Genomic DNA, 25,273 nt, shown 5'->3' with positions numbered 1-25,273 from the left:
CATGTCTAGGCAATTCTGATTCTGTATCATAGCTCAGAAAAATTACCTCCTTCGTCACATCAATCTGCCCACCCAGCATCTCCGACAGTACATTCTGCAGGGAATTCTTAAAGTCCACCAACTCAGCACACTCACAGAAAATATGTTCTGAATTACCTCTTTCTTTCCTCTCACACCTCCAATATTTGCTGTCTACCTGAGGAAAAATTCTCTGGAGTCTTCCTGTGGTATAAAAATATCTATGTAAAGACTTCCAAGCAAAAATCCTAAATTTTCTAGACTGCAACTTAATTTCTGACCAACATGTGTCCATTGTAGTCAGGAAATTGTTCTATATTGCACAGCTTATTAACAAGGGGATTGCTTCTAGGTCCAGGCATGTCATTGGGGTCTATATTACATGAAAGAATGATCATAATATTGAGTACAACATACTTGACACACTTTGATCGAACAGTCATGTAATCAGAGACCCCAAATGTTGAAATTTGGAGTTCCAAAATGTTTTGGTCGACCTTCCTAATGAGTGTAGCGTGTGACGTAAACAGGCTACACTGTTCTGAATGGCTAGGTAAGAGGCTGCTTTCTTTAATATACCAACTCCGAGATTGCTGTACATTGGGGAAAGGGCAATTTCCTGGTAATCGCTTGTGTAAGAAGTCGCTTTGCGATTACCGGGAAATTGCCCTTTCCCCAATGTACAGCAATCTCGGAGTTGGTATATTTAGTTGGGGGGGTGGGGGGCAACCCCCCACATCGGGGGGGTGGGGGCCAAAGCCCCCCACTTTGTTTAAAAAGTAGGTGTGTTTGTGTAGGTGTTTGTGTTTAAATGATGTGAGTGTGTAGGGGTTTGTATGCATTGGTTGTATGTTAGTATAGGTAAGGTGTGGGCCAAACAAAATCTTTTGAGTTTGTATTTTTCAGGGTTTTTAGGTTTCGATGACATGAACGATCGATCAAAGTGTCAAGTATGTTGTACTCGACATTTTGATTGGTCGTTCATGTAATATAGACCCTGTCATTGTGCCTCTCTGTTAAGCCTTCATAAGGCCAGTCATGGAATATAACACCCCCTTTTGCATGTGTCTCTGCAGAAAATAATCAACCATCCACATAAAACCCCCTCACTGAACAAAATACTTACCCCGTACTCCAACCTTAACTCCCTCAGGTCTTCCAAAAGTCTACAAGTACTGACCATTAAATCTAACAACGCTGGTGGTGAAGCACTATATGCTAATTCCATTGGCAAATCCTGGAATGCCCTTCCAATCAACCTAAGACTTATGACCTCTCAGTACCAATTTAAAATACATCTTAGAGCATACCTGAAATCCAAATGGTTATGCCCTGCTCCAGTCCAGACTAAAAGCTATTGTCCCTGCCGCACCTAGGCTTCTTTCTGCCTCCACCTAAAAAACCAAAGAACGCTCTGTTTTAGCCCTGCTTGTCTGGCTGTTCTAATCTGTACCTCGTTAAATCATTTACATAACTCTTGCTTCTCTTATTTGGCCTTTAAGCGTCAGTGTATTTAATTGTATTTACTTGTTATAGTTTTATCATTGTATTTGTATTAACTAGTATTAACTTGTGTTAACATCATCAGTGTATTTGTCAATCTAACCATGACCTTGAGTTTCTCCCCGGCCTCCACTGAAAATGGACATGTATCCAGTTGGACTAGCCCGGTCAACAAATGTAAAATAAATAAATAAATAAATAAATACATATGCAACAGGTGGAATACCCACACAGATACCTTAAAAAAAAGATCTTCATCTTAAACAATTTGTTGTACAAGGACTGGCTCAAAACCCTAGTACATAGTCTCATACAGAATGCTAAGAGGTGACATGTGTCTGGCATGTCATACAAGGCATCCTCTGACCCAGCCCTAATAGACCTAACTGCACATAAGCAAATCAAACAACACTAGAATTATACAATGACTGTCCATTAATATTCAAAAATGAGGATGCTGATTGGCCAGCCCAACCAGTGTGCCCATTGTAATCCGAGAATATACTAACGGGAAAAATGTCTGGTCACCCAGACTTTTTCCCATTACTATATCTCCTAAGCTTTTTTTTACTTTTTTTTTTTTGCCCCAAAAAAGAAAACTGAAGACCTGAAATGAACGAGAGAGACAGCGCAGACAAAAATAAGAAGACAACCAGGTATGTTAAGTTTACTTGATTACCCTTTTATTTTGTCTGTCCTGGCTCTGCCAAAAGTAAAAAGTCTCATGATTTCTTTTTTTATTTGCAATAAAAAAAAAAAAGCAATGGAGATCTTCCTTTCACCATTGCTGCCTCTGCACAGCTCTGGTGTACTGTGTAAACGTGGGAACACAAGTCCCATACGCATGCACAGTACATCAGAAAAAGCCCCAGGATACCGGAAAACTGCGGAAGGGCAGCATTGAGGCATTATACAAAGACATTATTTAAGAAAAGTAATTATTTTTTTCTTAAATAATGTCATTGTATAATAGCAATAACCCATGGGGGTCTATAATAGAACATTGAAATTTCACAATTTCTGAAAATAGCGAAATGACAGAAAACCTATTTTTTTTTTCCTAGAGAAAGAATTCGGTTGTCTGTTTCTGTCGTTTCACTAGTTTCAGCGCTGTGGTGGAAAGTTACGGGTCGGGTTCAGGTAAGTGTGCGATTGGGCGCAGGTTAGGTGAGTTAGGGTTAGGGCGCGGGTTAGGTACGTGTGCGATTGTGTGGACGTGAGGGTTAGGGCGGGTTAGGTGAGTTAGGGCGCGAGTGAAGTGAGTGTGCGATAGTGACAGACCTTAGGGTTAGGGTTTGGGTTAAGGTAAGTGGATAGTTAGCGGTGTTTGTACAATTTAGTGTAGGGTTAGTTGTAAGATTTTAGGTGTTATGTGTGTGGATTGCTGTTTGTTTGGTGTGCTTGTGTTGTGTGTATGTGTTTCGGAACAGCGAATATTTTCCCCTAGGAAAAAATTTGCTGATGTTCTTCGTGGTCCACTGTTGCAGTCATTACATTTGGGTAATCTGCTGGCAGGTTGCCCTCAGTTGGCCTGATTAACAAAATCTTGGGTCCTGCATCGATTGCTGTCCCTTCTTCCATGATGTCAGGTCGTCAGGGGTATAAAACATACAGCTGATGCCATTATATCAGTCTTTCTTGCCATGCGGTGCCCGAAGCAGAAGCATTTCGCAACTGCCGGTCAGCAGACTCCTGAAATTTTCGTTTTCGAGTTTCAGAACCGAAATCTTCAACTTAAAGCTAAGTACCCCGTTGGGGAAACTTTTTCTTGCTCCTTACCGATGTCAGTAAAAGTTAATAATTGCATTATTGTGGAAAGCAAATACCTCATAAAGATTTTCATTTGTACTGCCTTCCTTGCTTAGGCCATGACCACAATGTACCTTGCTGTCAGTTTTGTGCTTTATTTAATCAGCGCACCATCCATCGTCGGTACATTTTTGCCTCTAAATATTTCGGTTCTCAGTTTAATTACCCAGAAATGTCGTCAGTTAGCCATCCATCTACCGTTATTCTGAAAAAACACAAAGGTAAAGACAGAGACAGGCCGCTGAGGTCCAAAACTGCCGACGACGCTTCTAAGCTAGTCGCCAGTTCGCCGGTACTCAGTGAGGTGCTTTCGCAGCCCCTGATACCCACTACTTCTAATTCTCAGGCCTGTGAGACCCATTCGGAGTCCGGTATGCTGTGAGATGCTTCACCTATGGAACCCGCGGATGTCTCTACCTTGGATGGGACCGGAGCCACTGTGCAGGCACCGGCTTCTGAGGGTATATTCAGACCTACAGACTTGCATATCAAATCGACACCGCCTTCATTACTAAGGCCTAAATCTCGATCTATGTCTAAAAAACTGACACCCAGGCCACATGTTCAGGCCCTATGCCTAAAAACAAATGATCAAAATGGCTGAAGATCTAATTACTCTAATCAGGGGTAGTCAAACACCACCCCCCCCCCCAAGAGGCCTAGGGCTGAGCTTGCTTATGAATCTTCTGATCAGCATTCTGTTTCTTCTGACTCTTCTAATGACCTGGATTTGTCCATACCTACTTATGAGGATTCTGATGCGGAGGATTCCATTCCCTCTGCTTCCCCTTCTGAGGATTTTTCTTTTGGGGAAACTTTACATACTTTAAGGGAGCATTTCCACTGGGAAAGTCAGGAATTTTCTGATTCAAAAAAGAGGCTTAGGGATTTCCTCCTTCTACCTCAGCATAGGCCTTTGGCTATACCTCCTGTACTAGACATTGTTGATGTGTTTTCGGAATCCAGTTTGGCCCCTGATTCCCTGCCACTGGCTCCTAGTAAACCTGACAGATACTACAGCATTCCTGAGTCCCACAAGTTCCTTTTCAAAAATCCTGTTGCAGATCCAGAAACCATTTTTCAGGGGCCCAAGGGCATTAAGGCTTCTACTGCTAAAAATCGTATCCCTTCTGATAGAGACTCCAGGGTGCTGGATAGGTGGGGTAAAAAGGTTTATACTTATGCAAACCTGGCAATTAGAGCTTTAAACTGCCAATTTCATATGTTAAAATATCAACAGCATATTATTGGACTGCTTAAACAGAAAATGATGTTGATTCCTGACTGTCTGAAAAATAAAGAATTACAGGATTTAATGCAATCTGCAGAACAAGTTAAAAACATACTTTGCAATGTGGTTTTGATTCTTTAGAGTCCTCCTGCAGGGCTGCTGTTACTGGGTCTGTGCTTAGAATGCATGCTTGGCTTAGGAAGCAATCTTTGCCTGATCATGCTAAAGCTAAATTGTTGGATGCTCCCTTAAATCAGGACCGCCTGTTTGGCAATAAGGCTGAAGAAGTTCTGAAAAAGATGGAAGATAAAGCTAAATCTATGCAAACTGTTAAAGATTTCTTAAGTGCAACCTCCAAGATTTAGTAATCACTGACCTACTAAGAATTGGTCTTTTCCAGCTCTGTCCAGATCCTCTCAAGCCAAACCCAGACACACCAAAAGCACCAGGTTTCAGTCCCAGGGGACTCTCAGAACTAAGCAGTGGGGGGCCTCCACTTCCAAATCTGGAAATAACAAGACACCCTCCTATGGTAAACAGTCTCAGTGACTTACTTTTAAAATTACCAGGCACTTACCTTTTATCCGCCCCTTTGGGGGGAAAGATTGCTCTTCATGCAAAGAACTGGGAACTCATAACCCAGGAGAAATGGGTTTTAAATATAGTGTCCCAGGGATACAGATTTCATTTCCACACATTGCCAACACCAAACGGGTGGCCAGATCTGCTGCCAAATCAGTGGGCAGAGGCTCAAAAACAAGTACTTTCCCTCTTAAACATGGGGGCTATTCAACCGGTACCAGAAGAGGCAAAGGGACAAGGTTTCTGTTCCAGGCATTTTCTGGTACCCAGAAAAGACAAATCATGGCGTCCAATCCTGGACCTGTCTGCTCTAAACACATTTCTGGAGATTCCAAAATTCAAGATGCTGATTCTTCACCAGTTTCTTCCTATGCTAGGCAAAGATGCCTGGTTGGCAACTGTAGATTTAAAAGAAGCATACCTGCACATCCCAATCAGGGAATCTTGCAGAAGATACCTACACTTCAAAGCAGGCTACTTGCATTATCAGTTCTCTGCATTGCCCTTTAGCTTGTCTACTGCACTCTGGGTATTCACAAAATGCCTGGCTCCAGTTATTGCATTTTGCAGGCAAAGAAATATTCAAATGTAGTAAGGTAAACCAAATACAGCTCCCAAGAAACAGCAAGCCGATAGACCAGCAGTATAGTTGAACAGCAAAAACGTTTTAATAATCCAGTAGTCCAGTAAAATCCATAAAAAGCATTAAAACAATTCCACTACTAAGCGCTTTCACCCGTTAATACATTCAGGCATCTTCAGAGTAGTGAAACAATGACAAAAACTACTGTCTAAAGTAAATTCAAAAAGTTCCCACCCTGTAGATCAACCAATCACTAAAAATATACCTTAACCAGGTAATGTCATTTAAAGTGAAATCAGTTCATAAAAATATTATTATACAAAAAGTAGAAAGAATAAAAAAAATGTTATAAAAAATAATGAACATCCTTTGTAAACCACTTCAAACAAAACACGATCTGTATTTTAAAATACTAGACAAGGAAATCAAATTGTTGATACCAGGAGGTCTAGAAGCATCTAGTCTAAGTTGCCACAAAGTTTCTCGGACTTCCAACAAAATCTTAAAATTACCACCTCTATCGTTGTCGGGTATTCTATCAACAATAAAAAATAAAAACTTAGTAAAATTCACACACTTTAAACTGTGCGTATTTAAAGCATTACTAGTCCTTTTATTCTTAATGTCTCTTAAATGCTCAAGAATTCTTAACCTAAGTTTTCTAATGGTTTTACCAACATAAAATGTGGGGCAACTTAGACATGTAGCAATGTAGACAACTCTCCTGGTGTTGCAATTACAGTACCCTGGACATTTGATAGTTTTATAAAAATTTTGAACTACCACATAAGGACCGTTGTTAATGTACTTACATACACTACAAGAGCCACATTTATTCATATTAGAACTCCTGTAGGGTCCGTTGTTTGAATTTTCCCTTTCCATCAACTCTTTTAAATTCATCCCCCTGCTATGTGTAAAAAGTGGTAAATTTCCAATAACTTGTGTAGTGTCCTTGTCCATAGTGTAATGCCATGTTTCTCTTAAGATTTTGACTACTTTGTCAGAGTACCCATTAAAGGGTAAAATCATGGCTCTTTTAAAATTCTCAGAATCAATGGAAGAACTACAGTTGACACAGTCATGAGTCTCTTTGAGTAACCCGCCTAATAAAATAGGTCTGAAAACTGAATGTCTTTTACCATCGACCTCTTTTCTAATGTTGATCAAAAAATCTAAAGGGTACCCTCTTTCTAAAAACATGTCGACTAAACTCCTAATCTCCAAGCCATAGTGAACATCTTCACTAATTAGCCTGGAGAGTCTAACCATCTGACCCTTTACGACATTCTTTTTTTGGAAAAGGGGGTGGCAGCTCTGGAAATGCAAAAAGTTGTTCGAATAAGTTTCTTTACGAAAAATATTAGACTCTATTCTAGTTACCCCTTCAATTACTTTAGTATACAGTAAAATATCCAAGTAATTGCATCTATTGCCATGTACCTTATAAGTGAACTTAAGAAAACTAGTACTATTATTAAGGTATTCGACAAAAGTGTGTATCATATCAGTTGGCCCTCTCCAAAAAATTAACAAATCGTCAAGGTACCTAAGATAAAGTGACACGTGCTGCATGAAAGGTGATGTAAACACTTTGTCTAGTTCCCATTGTGCTAATACAAGATTAGCATAAAATGGAGCACATTTTGCACCCATAGCAACACCTGTAACTTGTTTATACAATTCACCCTCAAACACTAGAAAATTATTGGTTAAGATAAGTTCCATTATGTCAACAAGAAGTGACAGTTTAACAGTGTGCATGTCACTAAATTTTTCGAGACAAGTCCGAAACATGTCCAACCCTTCCACCTGAGGTATCACTGAAAACAAGTTGATAACATCTATAGTGACCATAATAAAGGGCTCATCAAAATGTTTTTGTCTAATAACCTCTAGACAATGCCATGAGTCCCGCAAAATATGTGCACAATGGCTGACTATGTTTTTACAATAAAAATCCACAAAGGAAGCCATAGCTTCAGTTTTACAGCCGCTAGCAGAAACAATCGGGCGAAAAGGTGGATCATTCAGACTTTTGTGGATCTTCGGTATTCCAAAAGTGGAGGGTGTCACAGGAGCATCTACTAATAAGTAGTGATATTCATTACTATCTATGACACCCTCCATAAGCCATTCATAAAGAAGCCAATCAATTTTAGAATAAGCCATGTTCAACTCATTTCGTGATACTCTAATATATGAGTTAGTGTCATTTAATAAACAAAACATTCTGTTGGAATAATCGGTAGACATCATAATGACAACCCCTCCACCCTTGTCCGGTTTCATAACCCTGAACTGGTTAGAGGATCTCAATTCTCGTAAACAGAAACGTTCAACTGTAGTCAGGTTATCCATTTGATGATCAATCGATTTACTCAACCTTCTAATCTGTAATTCACACATAGACTCAAAAATATGTATACAGGGGTGGGCTGGGGGGATAAAAGTACTTTTCCTTTTAGGCCCTAAAACATGTTCTTTCAACAAATTGGAATTCTTGAAAAAATACATTTGCAAATTTAATTGTCTAGTGTACATTGTTTCTTGAGGGAGCTGTATGGTTTTACCCTTAGTTTTTTCTGAGGGTAGTTTGTGTTCTGTTTGCGAGAAAAGGTTTCCCCTAGTTCCGTGCGGATGTCACAGTATTTCAAATAACTACACACATTTTAATTTATTCAGAGAGGGAATGGGTAATGTTCTCCTGTGCCTGATTTTGATTTACAAGACCCTGTGCTAACTGAGTCGCAAGCTGAACTTTATACACTACATACTCCGCCCGCAACTAGTGAACTGCATGTTTTTAATAACGCTGTTAACACAAGTCCTACTAAAGTGGATAATAATAACAGAACAGATAATAATAGAACTTCTAGTCTACCCAATTCATCTGTTAGTAACCCTAATCCTTGTACTAACAGATTTGATGATTTTTTAAACCCTATAGTAACTGACTGGAATTTACTATCATCAAAACCTACTTAAACTTTTTTGAAAAAAAAAATTAAAAAATCAAATCAAAACAAATGGACAATGCTTTTCTGGAAAAATCGATTATGCTCAAACAAGTGCCGAAGGGCTTAAGAATGTTTAAGCTTCCAGCGGGTTTTGTTGCTGGGTCCGATGGATTTAAAGAACTTCTTAACTTTTTTTTGTAGCAGCGGACTTGTAGCTTATCGTATTAGCATTATAACAATATAATTAGTTAGATCTTTTAAAATCTGAGTTGGGGCAGATTAATGATAACATTACTAAAGATCTGCTTTTTGAATTCAACAAGCAACAATATGACAACATTTTACACAAAATTGATAATTTTGTGAGTAAATTGATAGATTTGAGAGTAAACTGAAACAAAGAGACACTAAGTTATGTCAACCGTCGATTATATTCTCATTTTAGAGAAAGTCAAGACAACCTCAATGGCTCGGCTCAGAGTAATGGTTGGTAGCACATGCACCTCTTCAAGGTCTGTACCATTCTGTCCAAAGTGCCATTTGGGTAGGTCATATGTAATTGAGACAGAAGACAGAAAACTGACTTGTTTGATGGGAATGACGATTTTTTAGACCCCCTCTGCTACGGCTCCAAGCGCATCGGGAGAAGCAGGGGCAGCCACCACAGGGGCCACCACCACGGAGAGGACCACTGGAGAGACCTTACAACAACAGGAGATAGAGGTCCTAGTTACCTCATTGACCACTATTGACAATAATTGTTCTGATGAGTGTTGTACGGGCTTTCCTTTACAGCGGGACATTAGTTTTACTAGGAACCTGATTACTTTTGAACCATCAATGTATTTTGGCCTCCAATGAAACCACAGAAATGTATTTTGGCCTCCAATGGAGGGTTGATCTTTCTGTCTTGGTTTTAAGTGATATTATCACTGTTTCTAGTTCTACACACTTTTGTTTGTCTGAGAATGATTTCAACACCTAGTTTAATTTGATTTATGAGCTAAGTAGATTTTGGAATTTTAATTTGGAAACTGAAGTTCAATTTGTAATTTTAAAAACTTCAACAATGTGTGTTTTACTGTTGACTACCTGTCCTTATGATACTTTTGTGCCTAAGTTTAGTGGCTAAACTTTTAGTCAATCTAATTTGTTGAAAGAACACATTTAGAGGCCTAAAAGGAAAAGTACTTTTTATCCCCCAGCCCACCCCTGTATACATTTTTTTGAGGTGTGAATTACAGATTAGAGAGGTTGAGTTTGATCATCAAATGGATAACCTGACTACAGGTGAATGTTTTCTGTTACGAAGAATTACATCCCTCTAACCAGTTCAGGTTATGAAACGGACACAAGGGTGGAGTTGTCATCATTATGTCACTTATTATTTTTCCAAAGAATGTTTTGTTTATTAAAAATGACACTAACATATATATTAGATAATGAAATGAAATATAAATGACATGAAGCTTATTCTAAAATTGATTGGCTTTTTGGATGAGCTTATGGAAGTTTCATAGATATATAATGAATGCTCACTACTTTAGTAGATGCTCCTGTGGTATAGCTGACACACTCACACTGTTAAACTTTCACTTCTTGTTGACAAATGGAACTTATCCTAGTGTTTGAGGGTGAATTGTATAAACAAGTTACAGGTGTTGCTATGGGTGCAAAATGTGCGCCAAATTATGCTAATCTTGTATTAGCACAATCGGAACTAGACAAAGTGTTTACATCACCTTTCATGCAGCACGTGTCACTTTATCTTGGGTACCTTGACAATTTGTTAATTTTTTGGAGAGGGCCAACTGATATGATACACACTTTTGTTGAATACCTTAATAATAGTACTAGTTTTCTTAAGTTCACATATAAGGTACACTGCAATAGATGCAATTACTTGGATATTTTACTGTATACTAAAGTAATTGAAGGGGTAACTAGAATAGAGTCTAATATTTTTCGTAAAGAAACTTATTCGAACAACTTTTTGCATTTCCAGAGCTGCCACCCCCTTTTCCAAAAAAAGAATGTCGTAAAGTGTCAGATGGTTAGACTCTCCAGGCTAATTAGTGAAGATGTTCACTATGGCTTGGAGATTAGAAGTTTAGTTGACATGTTTTTAGAAAGAAGGTACCCTTTAGATTTTTTGATCAACATTAGAAAAGAGGTCGATGGTAAAAGACATTCAGTTTTCAGACCTATTTTATTAGGCGGGTTACTCAAAGAGACTCATGATTGTGTCAACTGTAGTTCTTCCATTGATTCTGAGAATTTTAAGAGCCATGATTTTACCCTTTAATGGGTACTCTGACAAAGTAGTCAAAATCTTAAGAGAAATATGGCATTACACTATGGACAAGGACACTACACAAGTTATTGGAAATTTACCACTTTTTACACATAGCAGGGGGATGAATTTAAAAGAGTTGATGGAAAGGGAAAATTCAAACAACGGACCCTACAGGAGTTCTAATATGAATAAATGTGGCTCTTGTAGTGTATGTAAGTACATTAACAAAGGTCCTTATGTGGTAGTTCAAATTTTTTATAAAACTATCAAATGTCCAGGGTACTGTAATTGCAACACCAGGAGAGTTGTCTACATTGCTACATGTCTAAGTTGCCCCACATTTTATGTCGGTAAAACCATTAGAAAACTTAGGTTAAGAATTCTTGAGCATTTAAGAGACATTAAGAATAAAAGGACTAGTAATGCTTTATATATGCACAGTTTAAAGTGTGTGAATTTTACTAAGTTTTTATTTTTTATTGTTGATAGAATACCCGACAACGATAGAGGGGGTAATTTTAAGATTTTGTTGGAAGTCCGAGAGACTTTGTGGCAACTTAGACTAGATGCTTCTAGACCTCCTGGTATCAACGATTTGATTTCCTTGTCTAGTATTTTAAAATACAGATTGTGTTTTGTTTGAAGTGGTTTACAAATGACGTTTATTTATTATTTTTTATAACATTTTTTTTATTCTTTCTACTTTTTGTATAATAATATTTTTATGAACTGATTTCACTTTAAATGACATTACCTGGTTAAGGTATATTTTTAGTGATTGGTTGATCTACAGGGTGGGAACTTTTTGAATTTACTTTAGACAGTAGTTTTTGTCATTGTTTCACTACTCTGAAGATGCCTGAATGTATTAACGGGTGAAAGCACTTAGTAGTGGAATTGTTTTAATGCTATTTATGGATTTTACTGGACTACTGGATTATTAAAACGCTTTTGCTGTTCAACTATACTGCTGGTCTATCGGCTTGCTGTTTCTTGGGAGCTGTATTTGGTTTACCTTACTAGTTTTTCTCTTTGAGTGGTTTGTTGTGAAATATTCAAATGTATCCATACCTGGACGATTGTCTAACTCAGGCAGAAAACTAGGCCATACTTCTAAACCATCTGGCGTAAAAAGGGTTCTAACTTGTCTGGGGTACGCCATAAATGAAAAGAAATCACAACTGGTACCCTCTCAACAGATTACATTCCTGGGTGCAAGCTTGAATACAACTGCCCAGATGGCTTTCCTCACACCAGAGAAGTAAATTCATTTGGTAACTTACTTCAAAGAAGTGGCCACAAAAACCCTGCTATCTGCAAGACAAATACTGCAAGCCTTGGGTTTCATGGGCTCCTGCATTCTTCTAATTCCATATGCCAGACTGGATATGAGGAAACTGCAGTGGTACTTAAAATGTCTATGGAGTCAACATTGCCACAGCCTGGAAACAATGATTCCTATCATGCCTTGCCTACGCCTGGAGTTCCTGTGGTGGGCAGAGGCCTGCCACCAAAACAAGGGACTGCCATTCCCACTACCCCCTGCCGCCCAAACCCTAACTACAGATGCATCAGACTATGCATGGGGGTCTCACTTGGCAGGGAAGTGCATTCAGGGCAAATGGAACCCAAATCAAATGCACCTACATATCAATCAAAAAGAAATGTTAGCTGTACAGAATGCTCTGACAGCCTTCAAGGACTACATTCTTCCAGGACAACTAATGTTAAAGACGGACAACACCACGGTTATGTGGTACATTAACAAGCAGGGGGGGGTACACATTCCTTCCCCCTCTGCAGACTAACCATGGCATTGTGGAGCACAGCCTTGAGCTACCAAGTGCACCTATAAGCTCAATTCCTGCCAGGAAAATTCAATACACTGGCAGACGGACTAAGCAGAAAACTCATGGACCCATACAAGTGGAAACTAGAACCATGGATTTTCAACATGCTGACAAGGAAATGGGGGAGCCCAGACATAGATCTATTTGCCTCCCCCCAGAACTACCAGTTGGACAAGTTTTGCACAAGGACTCCCCACAAACAAGCCTGGAAAGTGGATGCTCTGTCCTTCAGCTGGAAAAACCTATCAGTCTATGCCTTTCCCCCTCTGCCTCTGCTCTCCAAAGTTCTGCTAAAAGTCAAACAGGACAAATCAAGAATGATTTTGATCACTACAGTCTGGCCGCGCCAACACTGATACCCACTCCTGCGCAGTTTGTCGCAAATATCTCCATGGCACCTACCTCAGACAGTGTCCCTGCTGTCTCAGTAGGAGAACCAAATTCTGCACCCTCAGCTTCCAACATTGAACCTTGCAGCCTGGCTAATCACTTAAATTCACCCTTATCCCTCAGCAAACCTGTGATGGATGTCATCTTGGAGGCAAGAAGACCTAGTACTAGAAAGTCTTATGCTGACAAATGGAAAAGATTCTGTGCCTGGAACCAGTCTTTAGGGATGAGCACATCAGCGCCCAATTTACCTCAGATTTTGTAATATTTAACTGAGATGCTTCACAAGGGCCTGTCTTTTTCCTCTATTAAAATCCACGCCTCAGCTATTTCAGCTCACTATGACACAGAACCACCCCTCTTCTCTCATCCCCTGCTCAAGCAGTATCTCAGAGGGGCAAAAAACTTGAGACCACCCAGGAGAACTCCTACCCCTGCCTGGGACTTCAACTTTGTTTTGGAGAAGCTCACTCTACCTCCTTTCGAGCCAGCTGCTACTGCAGACTTAAAATTTCTTTCTTGGAGAACAGCCTTCCTTTTAGCAATCACTTCAACTAGAAGGATATCTGAATTACAGGCCCTTATGGCAGTGGAGCCTTTCATCATCTTTCATGCAGACAGACCAATCCATCCTTCATGCCCAAGGTGGTTTCCAGTGTGGCTCTTAATCGGTCCATTCATTTGCCAACTTTCTGTCCCAGTCCACAGAACAAAGGGGAATGGATTTTGCATTCCTTGGATGTGCACAGACAACTTAGATTCTACTTGGACAGGACTAAATCACAAAGAAAATCTGAACAATTGCTGGTAGCATTTACTGCAGGGGCAGAGGGGAAGGCTATTTTAAAACAAACCATTTCTAAATGGATAAGCCATTGCATTAATTTCTGCTATAAGCACCATGGAAAACCTATCCCCCAGGAGATCAGATCTCACTCCACCAGGGCTGCATCTACTTCTGCAGCCTTTCTCAGAGGTGTTCCTACCTGGGATATTCTAGAAGCTGCTACCTGGAGTTCTGTACATACTTTCACCAAGCATTATCATTTACCAATTTTCTCTAAATCCAGAGCTGGCTTTGCCACTGCTGTCTTGCAGGGTCTTATAGCTGGCCCTAATGCTGTATAAACTCCTCCTCCCAACCATAGCTTTGGGAATCTACTCAAATGTAATGACTGCAACAGTGAAACACGAAGAACATAGTACAGTTGTGTACACTTACCATAAATGTAGATGTTCGAGTGTATTCACTGTTGCAGTCCTGTTTACCCTCCCTCCAGCCCCCTACTTTTCTCTGGCTGTACCTCTACTTTCCTTTACTATGCTTAAAAGCCTTTTTGGTGTTTTGGTGTATTTGCTTTTGGTTGGAGGTATAATTTTGTGTTTTTAATTTTATTTGCTCCCCATTAGGGGGGCACCTGACATCTGGGACAAGAAAAACTGATGTAATGGCGTTGGGTGCATGTTTTATACCCCTGATGACCTGACGTCATGGAAAAAGGGACAGCAACCGACGCAGGACCCAAGACTTTGTTAATCAGGCCGACTGAGGGCAACCTGCCAGCAGATTATCCAAATATAATGACTGCAACAGTGAATACGCTCGAACATCTACATTTATGGTAAGTGTACACAACTGTACTTTCTGAATGTTTGATGTTGTCAGCGTTCGCTGAAAGTGGGTCAATATTAGAACATTCAAAATTGTGAAATTTCGATGTTCTAATATAGACCCAACCCACAGCTGGGTGTGGGCAGTGCTGGATTTACACACGGTTGGCTTTGTTTGGTCACTCGGGCTTCGCCCTTGTGACCAAACCACACCAGCTGTGGGTAAATCCAGCATTACCCACACCCATCCATGGGTTATTGGTTAAATAATCAGTTCATGGATCTAAACCTACTCTGCAACATAAACAGACCAGTGTGGAGGGACAGGTATATTTTGCAGAGGATGCCACTGCTCTGGAACAGACTACCCATCCACATAAAACAAAGCTCATCCCTGTCTGTATTCAAGCATAAATTGGATCTATGCATGGGAAACAGAGTAGGGGAACAGCCTTAAGGCAAATTTCCTATTTATGGGCAGAGGCAGATAGTAACTAATATATACTACACTTAGGGCCTCATAAATACCTGTTATCCTCTGAGTTATTATCACCATGTATAATATGAATCTAGTCAATGAATGGGGTAAAGCTACTTGAAATGGTAATCTAAACACCATGCAGGCTGGGAAATTTGGCTAGCTTAAAATGACCTATAAGGGCAGATAGGTTCAAAGGTTAGTACTAAACTATCCACTTATAAATTGGAAGACATATACCACTACAAATAAAGACAATGCTTCCTGCATGTCGTCAGTGCTAACTCACTAAACCAAATAGTGCACTGCCCTAAAAGACCTCAAATTTACTTGATTTGGCCATCACAGATAACACCACTGTGCTCTGTGCGTATAACTAGTAGTCAGATCTGACCACTTTTCAGTAATCTTCATGGTAAGGACCCAGCAAAAATTCCCATAACTCCTGCTATCTTTGTCTCCAAGGCTAAGTTATTGTAGCCAACTGATGATCTGAAGTGGTTCCATAGCCCCTGGCCTCAAATACCCAGTAGCAGCACCATTGCACTTACAAAGAGTTTCTGTCTCACCTGCATCAAGACATCTGTCCCAATCAAAGAAGTTGAGTGCCACGTTAATAACCAAATTGCAGTAATAGGACCCTGATATAAGCACGTTGTATAACAAAAGAAAATAACAATCCTCACTTTTTGGAATAAATGGAAAACCGTACATTCCAAATGTGTACTAAGTAGTTAAAGAACTTAGCTTTGCTAGATTTGAGTTTCTTCCTAAACATGAACTGAAAACTGTAACCTCTAGCAATAACAACCATGGTATGTCATCAGCTATGTCAGAAACCTTAAGACGAATATTTAGCAATATACTGAACTGAGCATGGACATAGCCAACATATCAGCCAATAAGTTAAATTTAGTTTCAAATTTCTCCCCATCCCTACAAGCTCTCCCATACATGACATCATTTCTTCACCCACAAAGATCAACTCTGAGGAATTTCTAAATGCTATTTCAGACTTAAACACTGGTAAAGTAGACCCTGAAAATGTACCAGGACCCCAAGATGTTTCCTTGTCAGTATGAAGTACTGTCTCACTGAGCCACTCCTGAATCAGTTTAATCTCAGCTTCTCAAATGGTTTTCTGCCAGAGGTGCAGAGAACAACTGAAGTCATCCCCCACATAAGGATGGCCCCACCACTGATCCCAACAACTGCAGACTAATAGGCCTTGCCGTACTTATTTGTAAGATAATTGAGTGCATCATTATGGACCTCATAAACCTAGATATCAACAGCTTACAATCCCTTGATCCAAACTAGTTTGGGTTTGTGAAAAGAAGTCCCCAGCTACTTAATCTAGCAAATTTCTCTAAGAAAATCACAGAAGCATTGTTCCAGGGGAAATCTGCACACACAATGTACCTTGCCCTATCCAAGGTGTTCAGTAGCATTTCACAATCAGACATTATAGACATACTAATCAAACTAAATAAAATTCCTTATTTTACCCTTTGGCTGTCAAAAGTGTCTCATAAGCAGAGCACAAAAACTCAGGATGGGGGCACACTGTCTCCTTTGAAAGACTCACAACTACTGAGGTTTCCCCAATGCTTACCCTTGGGGCTGATTATGTTAGGTATTTACTTCTCCTTTGTCCAAGCTGACATTAGGAATCTCTTGTTGACTAAGTTCTCGGGTTATTGCAGACTTGGAGGCATAATCAGTTTTGCTGAGGATTCTCTGATCCTACAAGTTGATATAGCATGTACAGGCAAACTGTATCAGCATCATGACCAAATGCTAAATGCTAAAAAGTGTATACCATGTACTTTGAAAAATATGAGCATCCATGCTCATACCAAAAAAGTGACACCACACTCATGCCTGTCTTAATGAACTGTGATAACTGAAGCAAGAGGCCCTTGTATGTCACAAGCAATCTCTATCTGCAAACAACCCAAAATAAATCAGCCGCTCCACATCAGGTCTGAGGAACAACTTCACTATATATACATTGGTCCATTCTATGTTTCACTCTCTGGAAGGTATTCTGAAATAAATAGCACAAAGAATTACGTGATATAGTATGGCAAGTGGTGCTAAAACAGTGAAAGGACAATTCACAGACACATATAAAGCATTTGCAACACCAGAAAAATAGGTTAATATGCAGTACAAGAAATTTACCACAGAAAAATAGCATGAGATGGCATCTTACGCAAAAGCAGCACATAATGCCATGGAAATGTGTCTATGTACTAATAACCACTTTGTATGCAAATAATCAAACCTGATTAAGTGATTTAGCAATATATACATCAAGGGCAGTGATCTGCAGCAATCATGCATTCTGAATGCCAGGATTTTCTGATTTACAAGACCTTTATTTCAATATGACAGTAAGAGTAGTATCAGTATTAGCATACCACATACCTCTCAACTGTCCACATTTTTGCCTCATATTTTTAGGCTGTTTCTTTTACATTTTTTGGTTTTCTGGCAAGTCATTGAGGACTGGAGTGATTAAATAATGACTTATATTTGAGTTTCAGACTTTGTATCCTTCAGAAAATGCATGGTAATGCAAAGCCTTTTATTGTAGAAACTTTCTAAGTTTATAAGAGTAATATTTAAAATCAATCCCTAATTTCAGGTCTTTGTCCCATCCCATTTTTTGGCTTTGTCCTGACTTTTTGTGTTTAGTAGTTGAGAGGTATGGCAGAGCAGTATCGGTTAGCTGCCACCTTTTGAACCAGTCTCTGGGATGTTGTACATTATCACTGTTTGCATTGCACATGGGTATGCCAGCAGTAACATATCTCCTAAAAGATCCCAACACTGCCCACTGTTACTCTGTGCACAGAGGTACCATATGGGTTACTAGACATGTCACTCTCGCACTGAATAAAGGGAGGTCTGTACACTTCCTAACTCAGCAGACATGAACGCTTATGCAACATTAACTTTTGCTACATGGACCTTTCATCATCCAACACTAGACACACTAGATGTTTCTCAAGACATTAGTCTCAAAAAAATTACACCATTTTCATGACATAATGCAATATTGTGGGAAGAATATTTGATTTCTGCAGACAGCAGAGGAGAGAACTTACCACTATGCAGGCATTCTGTTACATAGCCCATTTCTCTTATATTTTGGGGCAGTTGACTGCACCCATATTTTTATCTGGATCCCACCTGTTCTACATGGTGTCCAATCAACCAACTAAAAGGGCTTCCACTCCATGAGCTGCCAAAGGTTAGTGTCTGCATGCCATCCAGGGAGTTTCCATGGTTTCCACATCTGATACACATTGATCTACAGCAGTGTTTAATGTAAGGTGGCCCTCCACATGGTCATCCCTTTGGTATGTGCACACACTGCAACCCACAGAGTCCTCACTATGCTGTTTTCTTGAATGCAGGCAATGGGTGAGTCATAATGATTTCTGTCGCATAATCTGGGATATGCCATGGAACCATGCCTGACTAACTCCATCCGCAGCTTTCAGACAATAGCAGATATGGTATGTAACACCACACTGTTTAAGATGTGGAACACTATTGACTATGTGTGTTCTCCCATATGAAGGCTCATTTCTGCCTCTTGCAAAAATCTGGGGGCACACTACAGAAGTCATTGGAGGAACCATCTGTAATAGTACTCGATGGAAGACAGAGGTTGGAGCAATACCACATGCCACAGGCAATGAGGTGGTGTGTGGTCCACAATTATGGGACATAACAAGGACAACAATGACTGCAACTAATTATTGCATTAACTCATCCAGGCTATGCTTTACAGTTTATTACAAGGACATCTGTATATCACATATTACCATGTCCACATAGGCCATAGAAGTAGATACGGCAGTCATTATCATTTGTACAACTGGGGTTATGCACAGTGACAGAGGACAACTAACATAGAAAGAAGGGCTATGGAAAATGTATACAGTAGCTATACACTTGGCCAGTAAGCTGTGTGAGTCAGGGGTCACATCATCTTGGTCTGGGTCGAGTTTTCATGAAGTGAACACATACTGGGTTTACAGTTTGCCTCTGCAAGATCAGGACAGCACTTGTCCTATCTGAGGGATGGTAGACCACTTTATGAGGATGTATTTGAACATATCTGTACCTCTGCCTGTGTGAGGAGGCAGTAGATAGTCCGTATTCACAACCCTCTGAATTACCATGGCAAGTGCTGCATTCACTAGGGCAAGAGCAGAGTGGGATGATGAACTGTGGGGGCTGAAGTGACTGGCTCAGTGAGAGTGTTTGTGCAATGAAGCTGAAAGACCATCAGCCATGAACATGGAAGTTTTTATGCTTAGAGACAGATGCAGCCACTGACAATGGAATGGTGTGTGACATCTACATTCACCTGGCTTGTGCACATACATCATGCATCTGTCTCCTTGTAAGGTAGTACTTCTTCATGCAGGCCACACAGCACGCTCTGTATCTCTAATAGAACATCGACCTTTGCATCAACTAACTGATGCCAAGGGTGACATCCAGGTTAGGGAATGCCTGGAGTCATGGCAGTGATGGCCACTGACACTACTCCTCTCTAGGGGTGGTGCAGTCACCCCTCATGCAGTGTGTCTCACTGTTGACATCTGTTGGTGCATTCACGGTAGCTGGGGTGTGGTAACATGCATGGAGTACCCACTGCTAAATACAGAGGCTTCTGGATGTTCAGCTTGTCCCTCCATTATCTTACAGTGAGGGATACATGTTCCCTGTAATGTTAGCATTGCTGACAGTATCATGGTGTTTCCCTCCATTATCTTACAGTGAGGGATACATGTTCCCTGTAATGTAGCATTGCTGACAGTATCATGGTGTTTCCCTCCATTATCTTACAGTGAGGGATACATGTTCCCTGTAATGTAGCATTGCTGACGGTATCATGGTGTTTCCCTCCATTATCTTACAGTGAGGGATACATGTTCCCTGTAATGTAGCATTGCTGATGGTATCATGGTGTTTCCCTCCATTATCTTACAGTGAGGGATACATGTTCCCTGTAATGTTAGCATTGCTGACGGTATCATGGTGTTTCCCTCCATTATCTTACAGTGAGGGATACATGTTCCCTGTAATGTAGCATTGCTGATGGTATCATGGTGTTTCCCTCCATTATCTTACAGTGAGGGATACATGTTCCCTGTAATGTTAGCATTGCTGACAAGTATCATGGTGTTTCCCTCCATTATCATACAGTGAGGGATACATGTTCCCTGTAATGTTAGCATTGCTGACAGTATCATGGTGTGTCCCTCCATTATCTTACAGTGAGGGATACATGTTCCCTGTAATGTAGCATTGCTGACGGTATCAATGTGATGTCCTTCAAGGATGCATCTGCAGTCCTAACATATGGGTTGTCCTGCCTCAGGCAGCCCTTCGGTCGGCCGGATTCCAAAGTCTGGGTCTGGCCTCGGCTGATGTCGCTCTTCACCCGACGTCATAGCTGCTGTGGTATAAAGGCATCAGCCGACGCCATTTTCCTCAGTCTTTCTTGCCGCGCGGTGCCCAAAGCAGAAGCTGTTCGCAAGTGCCGGTCGGTCAGATCCAGAGATTCCTACTACCGAAGACTTCTTAAAAGCTAAGTACCCCGTTGGGGACTCTTTCTTGCCTCAGCCGATGTCAGACAAAGTAAATAATTGTTTAACTTGTGGGAAACAAATACCTCATAAGGATTTCCACTCTTACTGCCTTCCTTGCTTAGGCCCAGACCACGACGTATCAGCTTGTATTGCCTGTGCTTCCTTCAACCGACGGACGCTTAGACGTCGGTCGGAGTTTGCAGAGGAGTTTTTTGGTCCCGCTTTTGCATACAAAATGCCGTCGGAGACTCCGACTACAAAATTAGTTAAAAAACGCAAGGAAAAGGACCGACACTCGCGGTCCGCGGCTTTGGCTGAAGCCTCGGTTAGGCCTACCGCGAGTGTCTCGGTTTCGGCTGAAACAGAGTCTTCGGTTCCTCCTTCGGCCGAAAGCATGCGTCCGATAGCCGAGGCCTCACAAAGCATGGCTGAATCTGCTACTGTAATTACTGCTACTGCAGCAGACACCCAGGATTTGTCAGACACTATTCCCTTAGACTGATCTACCCCTACACGTGGGGCTGCCAGACCCCCTGCCTCTATGTCTATCAAGGCCTTTTCCAGGGCTAAAGCAGCTAAATCTTCCAAGGCCTTACCTGCTAAAACTCCCTCTCACAGACCAACCTCTTCTTCCCAAATTCTCAGCCTGGCTGAGGATCTTATTTCTTTGATCAGGGGATCCCAACCTCACCCAGAAAGGGCCTCTCAGCCCCCTCCAGAAAAGAGGCCCAGGACTGAACCCCCGGAACCTGTCTCTTTAGACTATGACTCTGATGACTCAGATTTCACAGGCCATCCTGAAGGCCCATATTCTCCTTATGAGGATTCTGATGCAGAAGAATCCATTCCTTCTGCTTCTCCTGCTGAAGAATTTTCTTTTGGGGAAACACTTCATGCTATGAGGGAACACTTCCAATGGCAGGGCCAGGATTTTTCAGACTCAAGGAAAAGGCTAAGGACTTTTTTACACCTACCACAGCATAGGCCTTTAGCCATACCTCCAGTACTAACAGTTGTTGATGATGCTTTTAATGATGCCTGTACTGCTCCTGATTCTCTTCCTCCGGCCCCTGCCAAGCCCGACAGATATTACAGGGTCCCGGACACACATTCCCATTTATATAAGGCTCCTGTTGCTGACCCCGAAACCATTTCACAGGGCCCTAAAGGTGTGGCAGCTGCCTCTGCCAAAAACCCTCTTCCTTCTGAAAGGGAATCTAGGGCATTAGAGTGATGGGGTAAAAAGGTTTATACTTCTGCTACTCTTTCAGCCAGGGCCTTAAACTGTCAATTTCACATGATACAGTACCAGGAATTTCTGTTAGACCAACTAAATAAAAAGCTGTCCTCTCCTGAACCTATAGACCGCAAGTCCCTTCAGGATTTGGTACATAACTCTCAGCAGGTCAGTAACCATTTCTTAAAATGTGGCTATGATGCACTGGAGGCCTCCGTTAGATCAGCTATGACTGGAACAGTGATTCGAAGACATGCCTGGCTAAAAGAACAATCCTTACCAGACCATGTTAAGTCAAAGCTCCCAGATGCTCCTATGGAGAAGCAAAGTTTGTTTGGCTCCCCGGCACAGGTGGTTCTAAAGAAAGTGGAAGAAAAAGCTAAATCTGTCCAAACAGTCAAGGATTTCTTACAGGTCCAACCTCCGAGGTTTAGCAGAAATTGGCCTTCGAAGACTTGGTCCTTTCCAGATTCATCCAGAACTCAGAGAGCCAGAAATAGACGTCCAAGAGGCAGAAGTCACACTAGGGGTGCCTACAGAGGACGTCAGTGGCAACCTGCCAGCCAGAGAAGTGCTGCCACACATCCAGCTGCAACCACTTCCACAGGACAGACACAATGACTTGACTCTAGCTCCGCCTACCAGGAAACAACTGGAAGCACCCTTGGGTGGAAAGCTACCTTTATTTTCAGACAATTGGCATTGCATTACAGGAGACAAATGGACTTTACAAACAATAGCCAAGGGCTGCAGGTTATATTTCCATACTCTACCACAAAAGAGAGGAATGCCAAACCTACCACCAAGCCAAAAAACAGAGGCTCAAAGACAAATCAGCAACCTACTAAGAATGAGGGCTATAGAAAAGGTACCACCTATGGAACAAGGCCAAGGATTTTACTCCAGGCTTTTCCTTGTACCAAGAAAAGAAAATCAATGGAGGCCTATTCTCGACTTGTCCGCACTGAACACATTCCTCATTGTTCCAAAATTCAAAATGCTGACCCTCCAGCAACTTCTTCCCATGCTGGGCAAGGAGTCTTGGCTGGTGACTCTAGATCTCAAGGAGGCATACCTGCACGTCCCTATACGACCAGAATGCAGAAGACACCTCAGATTTCTTGCAGGATCAGAGCATTATCAATTCTCAGCATTGCCCTTTGGCTTATCTACTGCGCCCAGAGTATTCACGAAATGCCTGTCATCAGTAATTGCTCATTGCAGGCTCCAGGGAATTCAAATTTACCCATACCTGGACGACTGCCTAATACAAGCGGACAACAAGGCAAAATTAACAAAAGACTTGGAAAATGTCATTCAACTGTTGCAAGCCTTGGGATACACAGTCAACATGCAAAAGTCAAGACTAGTACCATCCCAAAGGATAACCTTTTTGGGGGCAGAACTGGATACATCATCTCAGATGGCTTTTCTCACAGAAGAAAAACAAAAGCAACTACCAGTCTATTTCATGGCATTAACAACACATACTCAGCTTACTGCAAGGAAAGTCCTGCAAGCCCTGGGTTACATGGCATCCTGCATAATATTGATTCCGCATGCCAGGCTGCATATGAGAAAGTTGCAATGGTACTTAAGGAATGTATGGTCTCAACACAAGCACAGTCTAGAAGCCCAGATTCCAATAATTCCATGCCTGAAACAAGAATTCCTGTGGTGGGCTCAGGCCTGTCAGTTGAACAGAGGGTTGCCTTTCCACAAACCACATCCAAGCCAGACCATCACCACGGACGCCTCAGACCTAGGCTGGGGAGCACACATGCTGGACAAGTGCATACAAGGCCTATGGACCCAAGACCAGCTAAAGCTACACATAAATCTAAAGGAGATGCTGGCAGTCAAACATGCAATCCAGGCATTCAGACCATTCCTCCAACAAGGCCACCTGCTGATAAGGACGGACAATACCACAGTCATGTGGTACATCAACAAACAGGGAGGTACACACTCATACCCTCTATGCCGGATGACACTGGACCTGTGGAATGTGGCCCTGAATCTCAACATTCAACTTCAGGCCAGTTTTGTACCAGGAAAAGAAAATTCACTAGCAGACACCTTAAGCAGAACTACCACGGATGTTCACGAATGGATGCTGCATCCAGATATCTTCAAAGCCATAACAAAGAAATGGGGACTGTCAGAGATAGACCTGTTCGCCTCCCCTCTCAACCACCAATTGAAGAAATTCTGCACAAGGGCATACCACCCACTTGCCTGGAGGGTGGACTCCCTTTCCTTCAGCTGGAAAAACCTGACAGCATATGCATTCCCACCTCTTCCTTTGATGTACAAAGTCCTAATGAAGATCAATGAGGATCAGACAAGGGTAATCCTGATAGCTCCAGACTGGCCGAGGCAACATTGGTACCCGCTACTGAGAAGCATGTCTCGGGCACACGCATGGCCTCTACCTCTATTTCCCTTACTTCTAACTCAGAACAACTTCAAGATCCTGCATCCCAACTTGAAAACACTGAGGCTAACTGCTTGGAATATTGCATAAAACAAAATCTATCTCAGAGGGTTAAGGACATTATCCTGGAGTCACGCAGACCCTCCACAAGGAAAACTTATTCTGCAAAATGGAAAAGATACCTCATTTGGAGTACAGCAAAGGGAGAAAATGTCTCATTGGCAAACATAGCACATATCCTGGAATACCTAGCAGAACTGTTCCACAATGGCCTGTCCTACTCCTCCATTAAGATCCATGCTTCAGCAATTTCAGCAGAATACAACATGGATCCTCCTGTCTTCTCTCATCCTCTACTCCGGCAGTTCTTGAGAGGAATAAAAAATGTAAAGCCTCCAAGGAAACCACCTTTACCTACATGGGATCTTAACTTTGTGCTGGAGAAGTTAACACTCCCCCCTTTTGAACCAGCAGCAACAGCAGACTTACAGTTCTTATCTTGGAAAACTGCTTTCCTGCTAGCAATCACTTCAGCAAGAAGGGTGTCTGAGTTACAGGCATTAATGGCAGTACAGCCCTTCCTTATCTTCCATCAGGATAGAGTGCCTCTGAGAACTAATCCTACTTTTATGCCAAAGGTGGTCTCCAGAGTATCATTGAACCAAGC

This window comes from Protopterus annectens, chromosome 2.part1 (assembly GCF_019279795.1).
Source record: "Protopterus annectens isolate FY-2018-M chromosome 2.part1, PAN1.0, whole genome shotgun sequence".
Classification (NCBI taxonomy): Eukaryota; Metazoa; Chordata; order Ceratodontiformes; family Protopteridae; genus Protopterus; species Protopterus annectens.
This window is presented reverse-complemented; position numbering follows the sequence as displayed.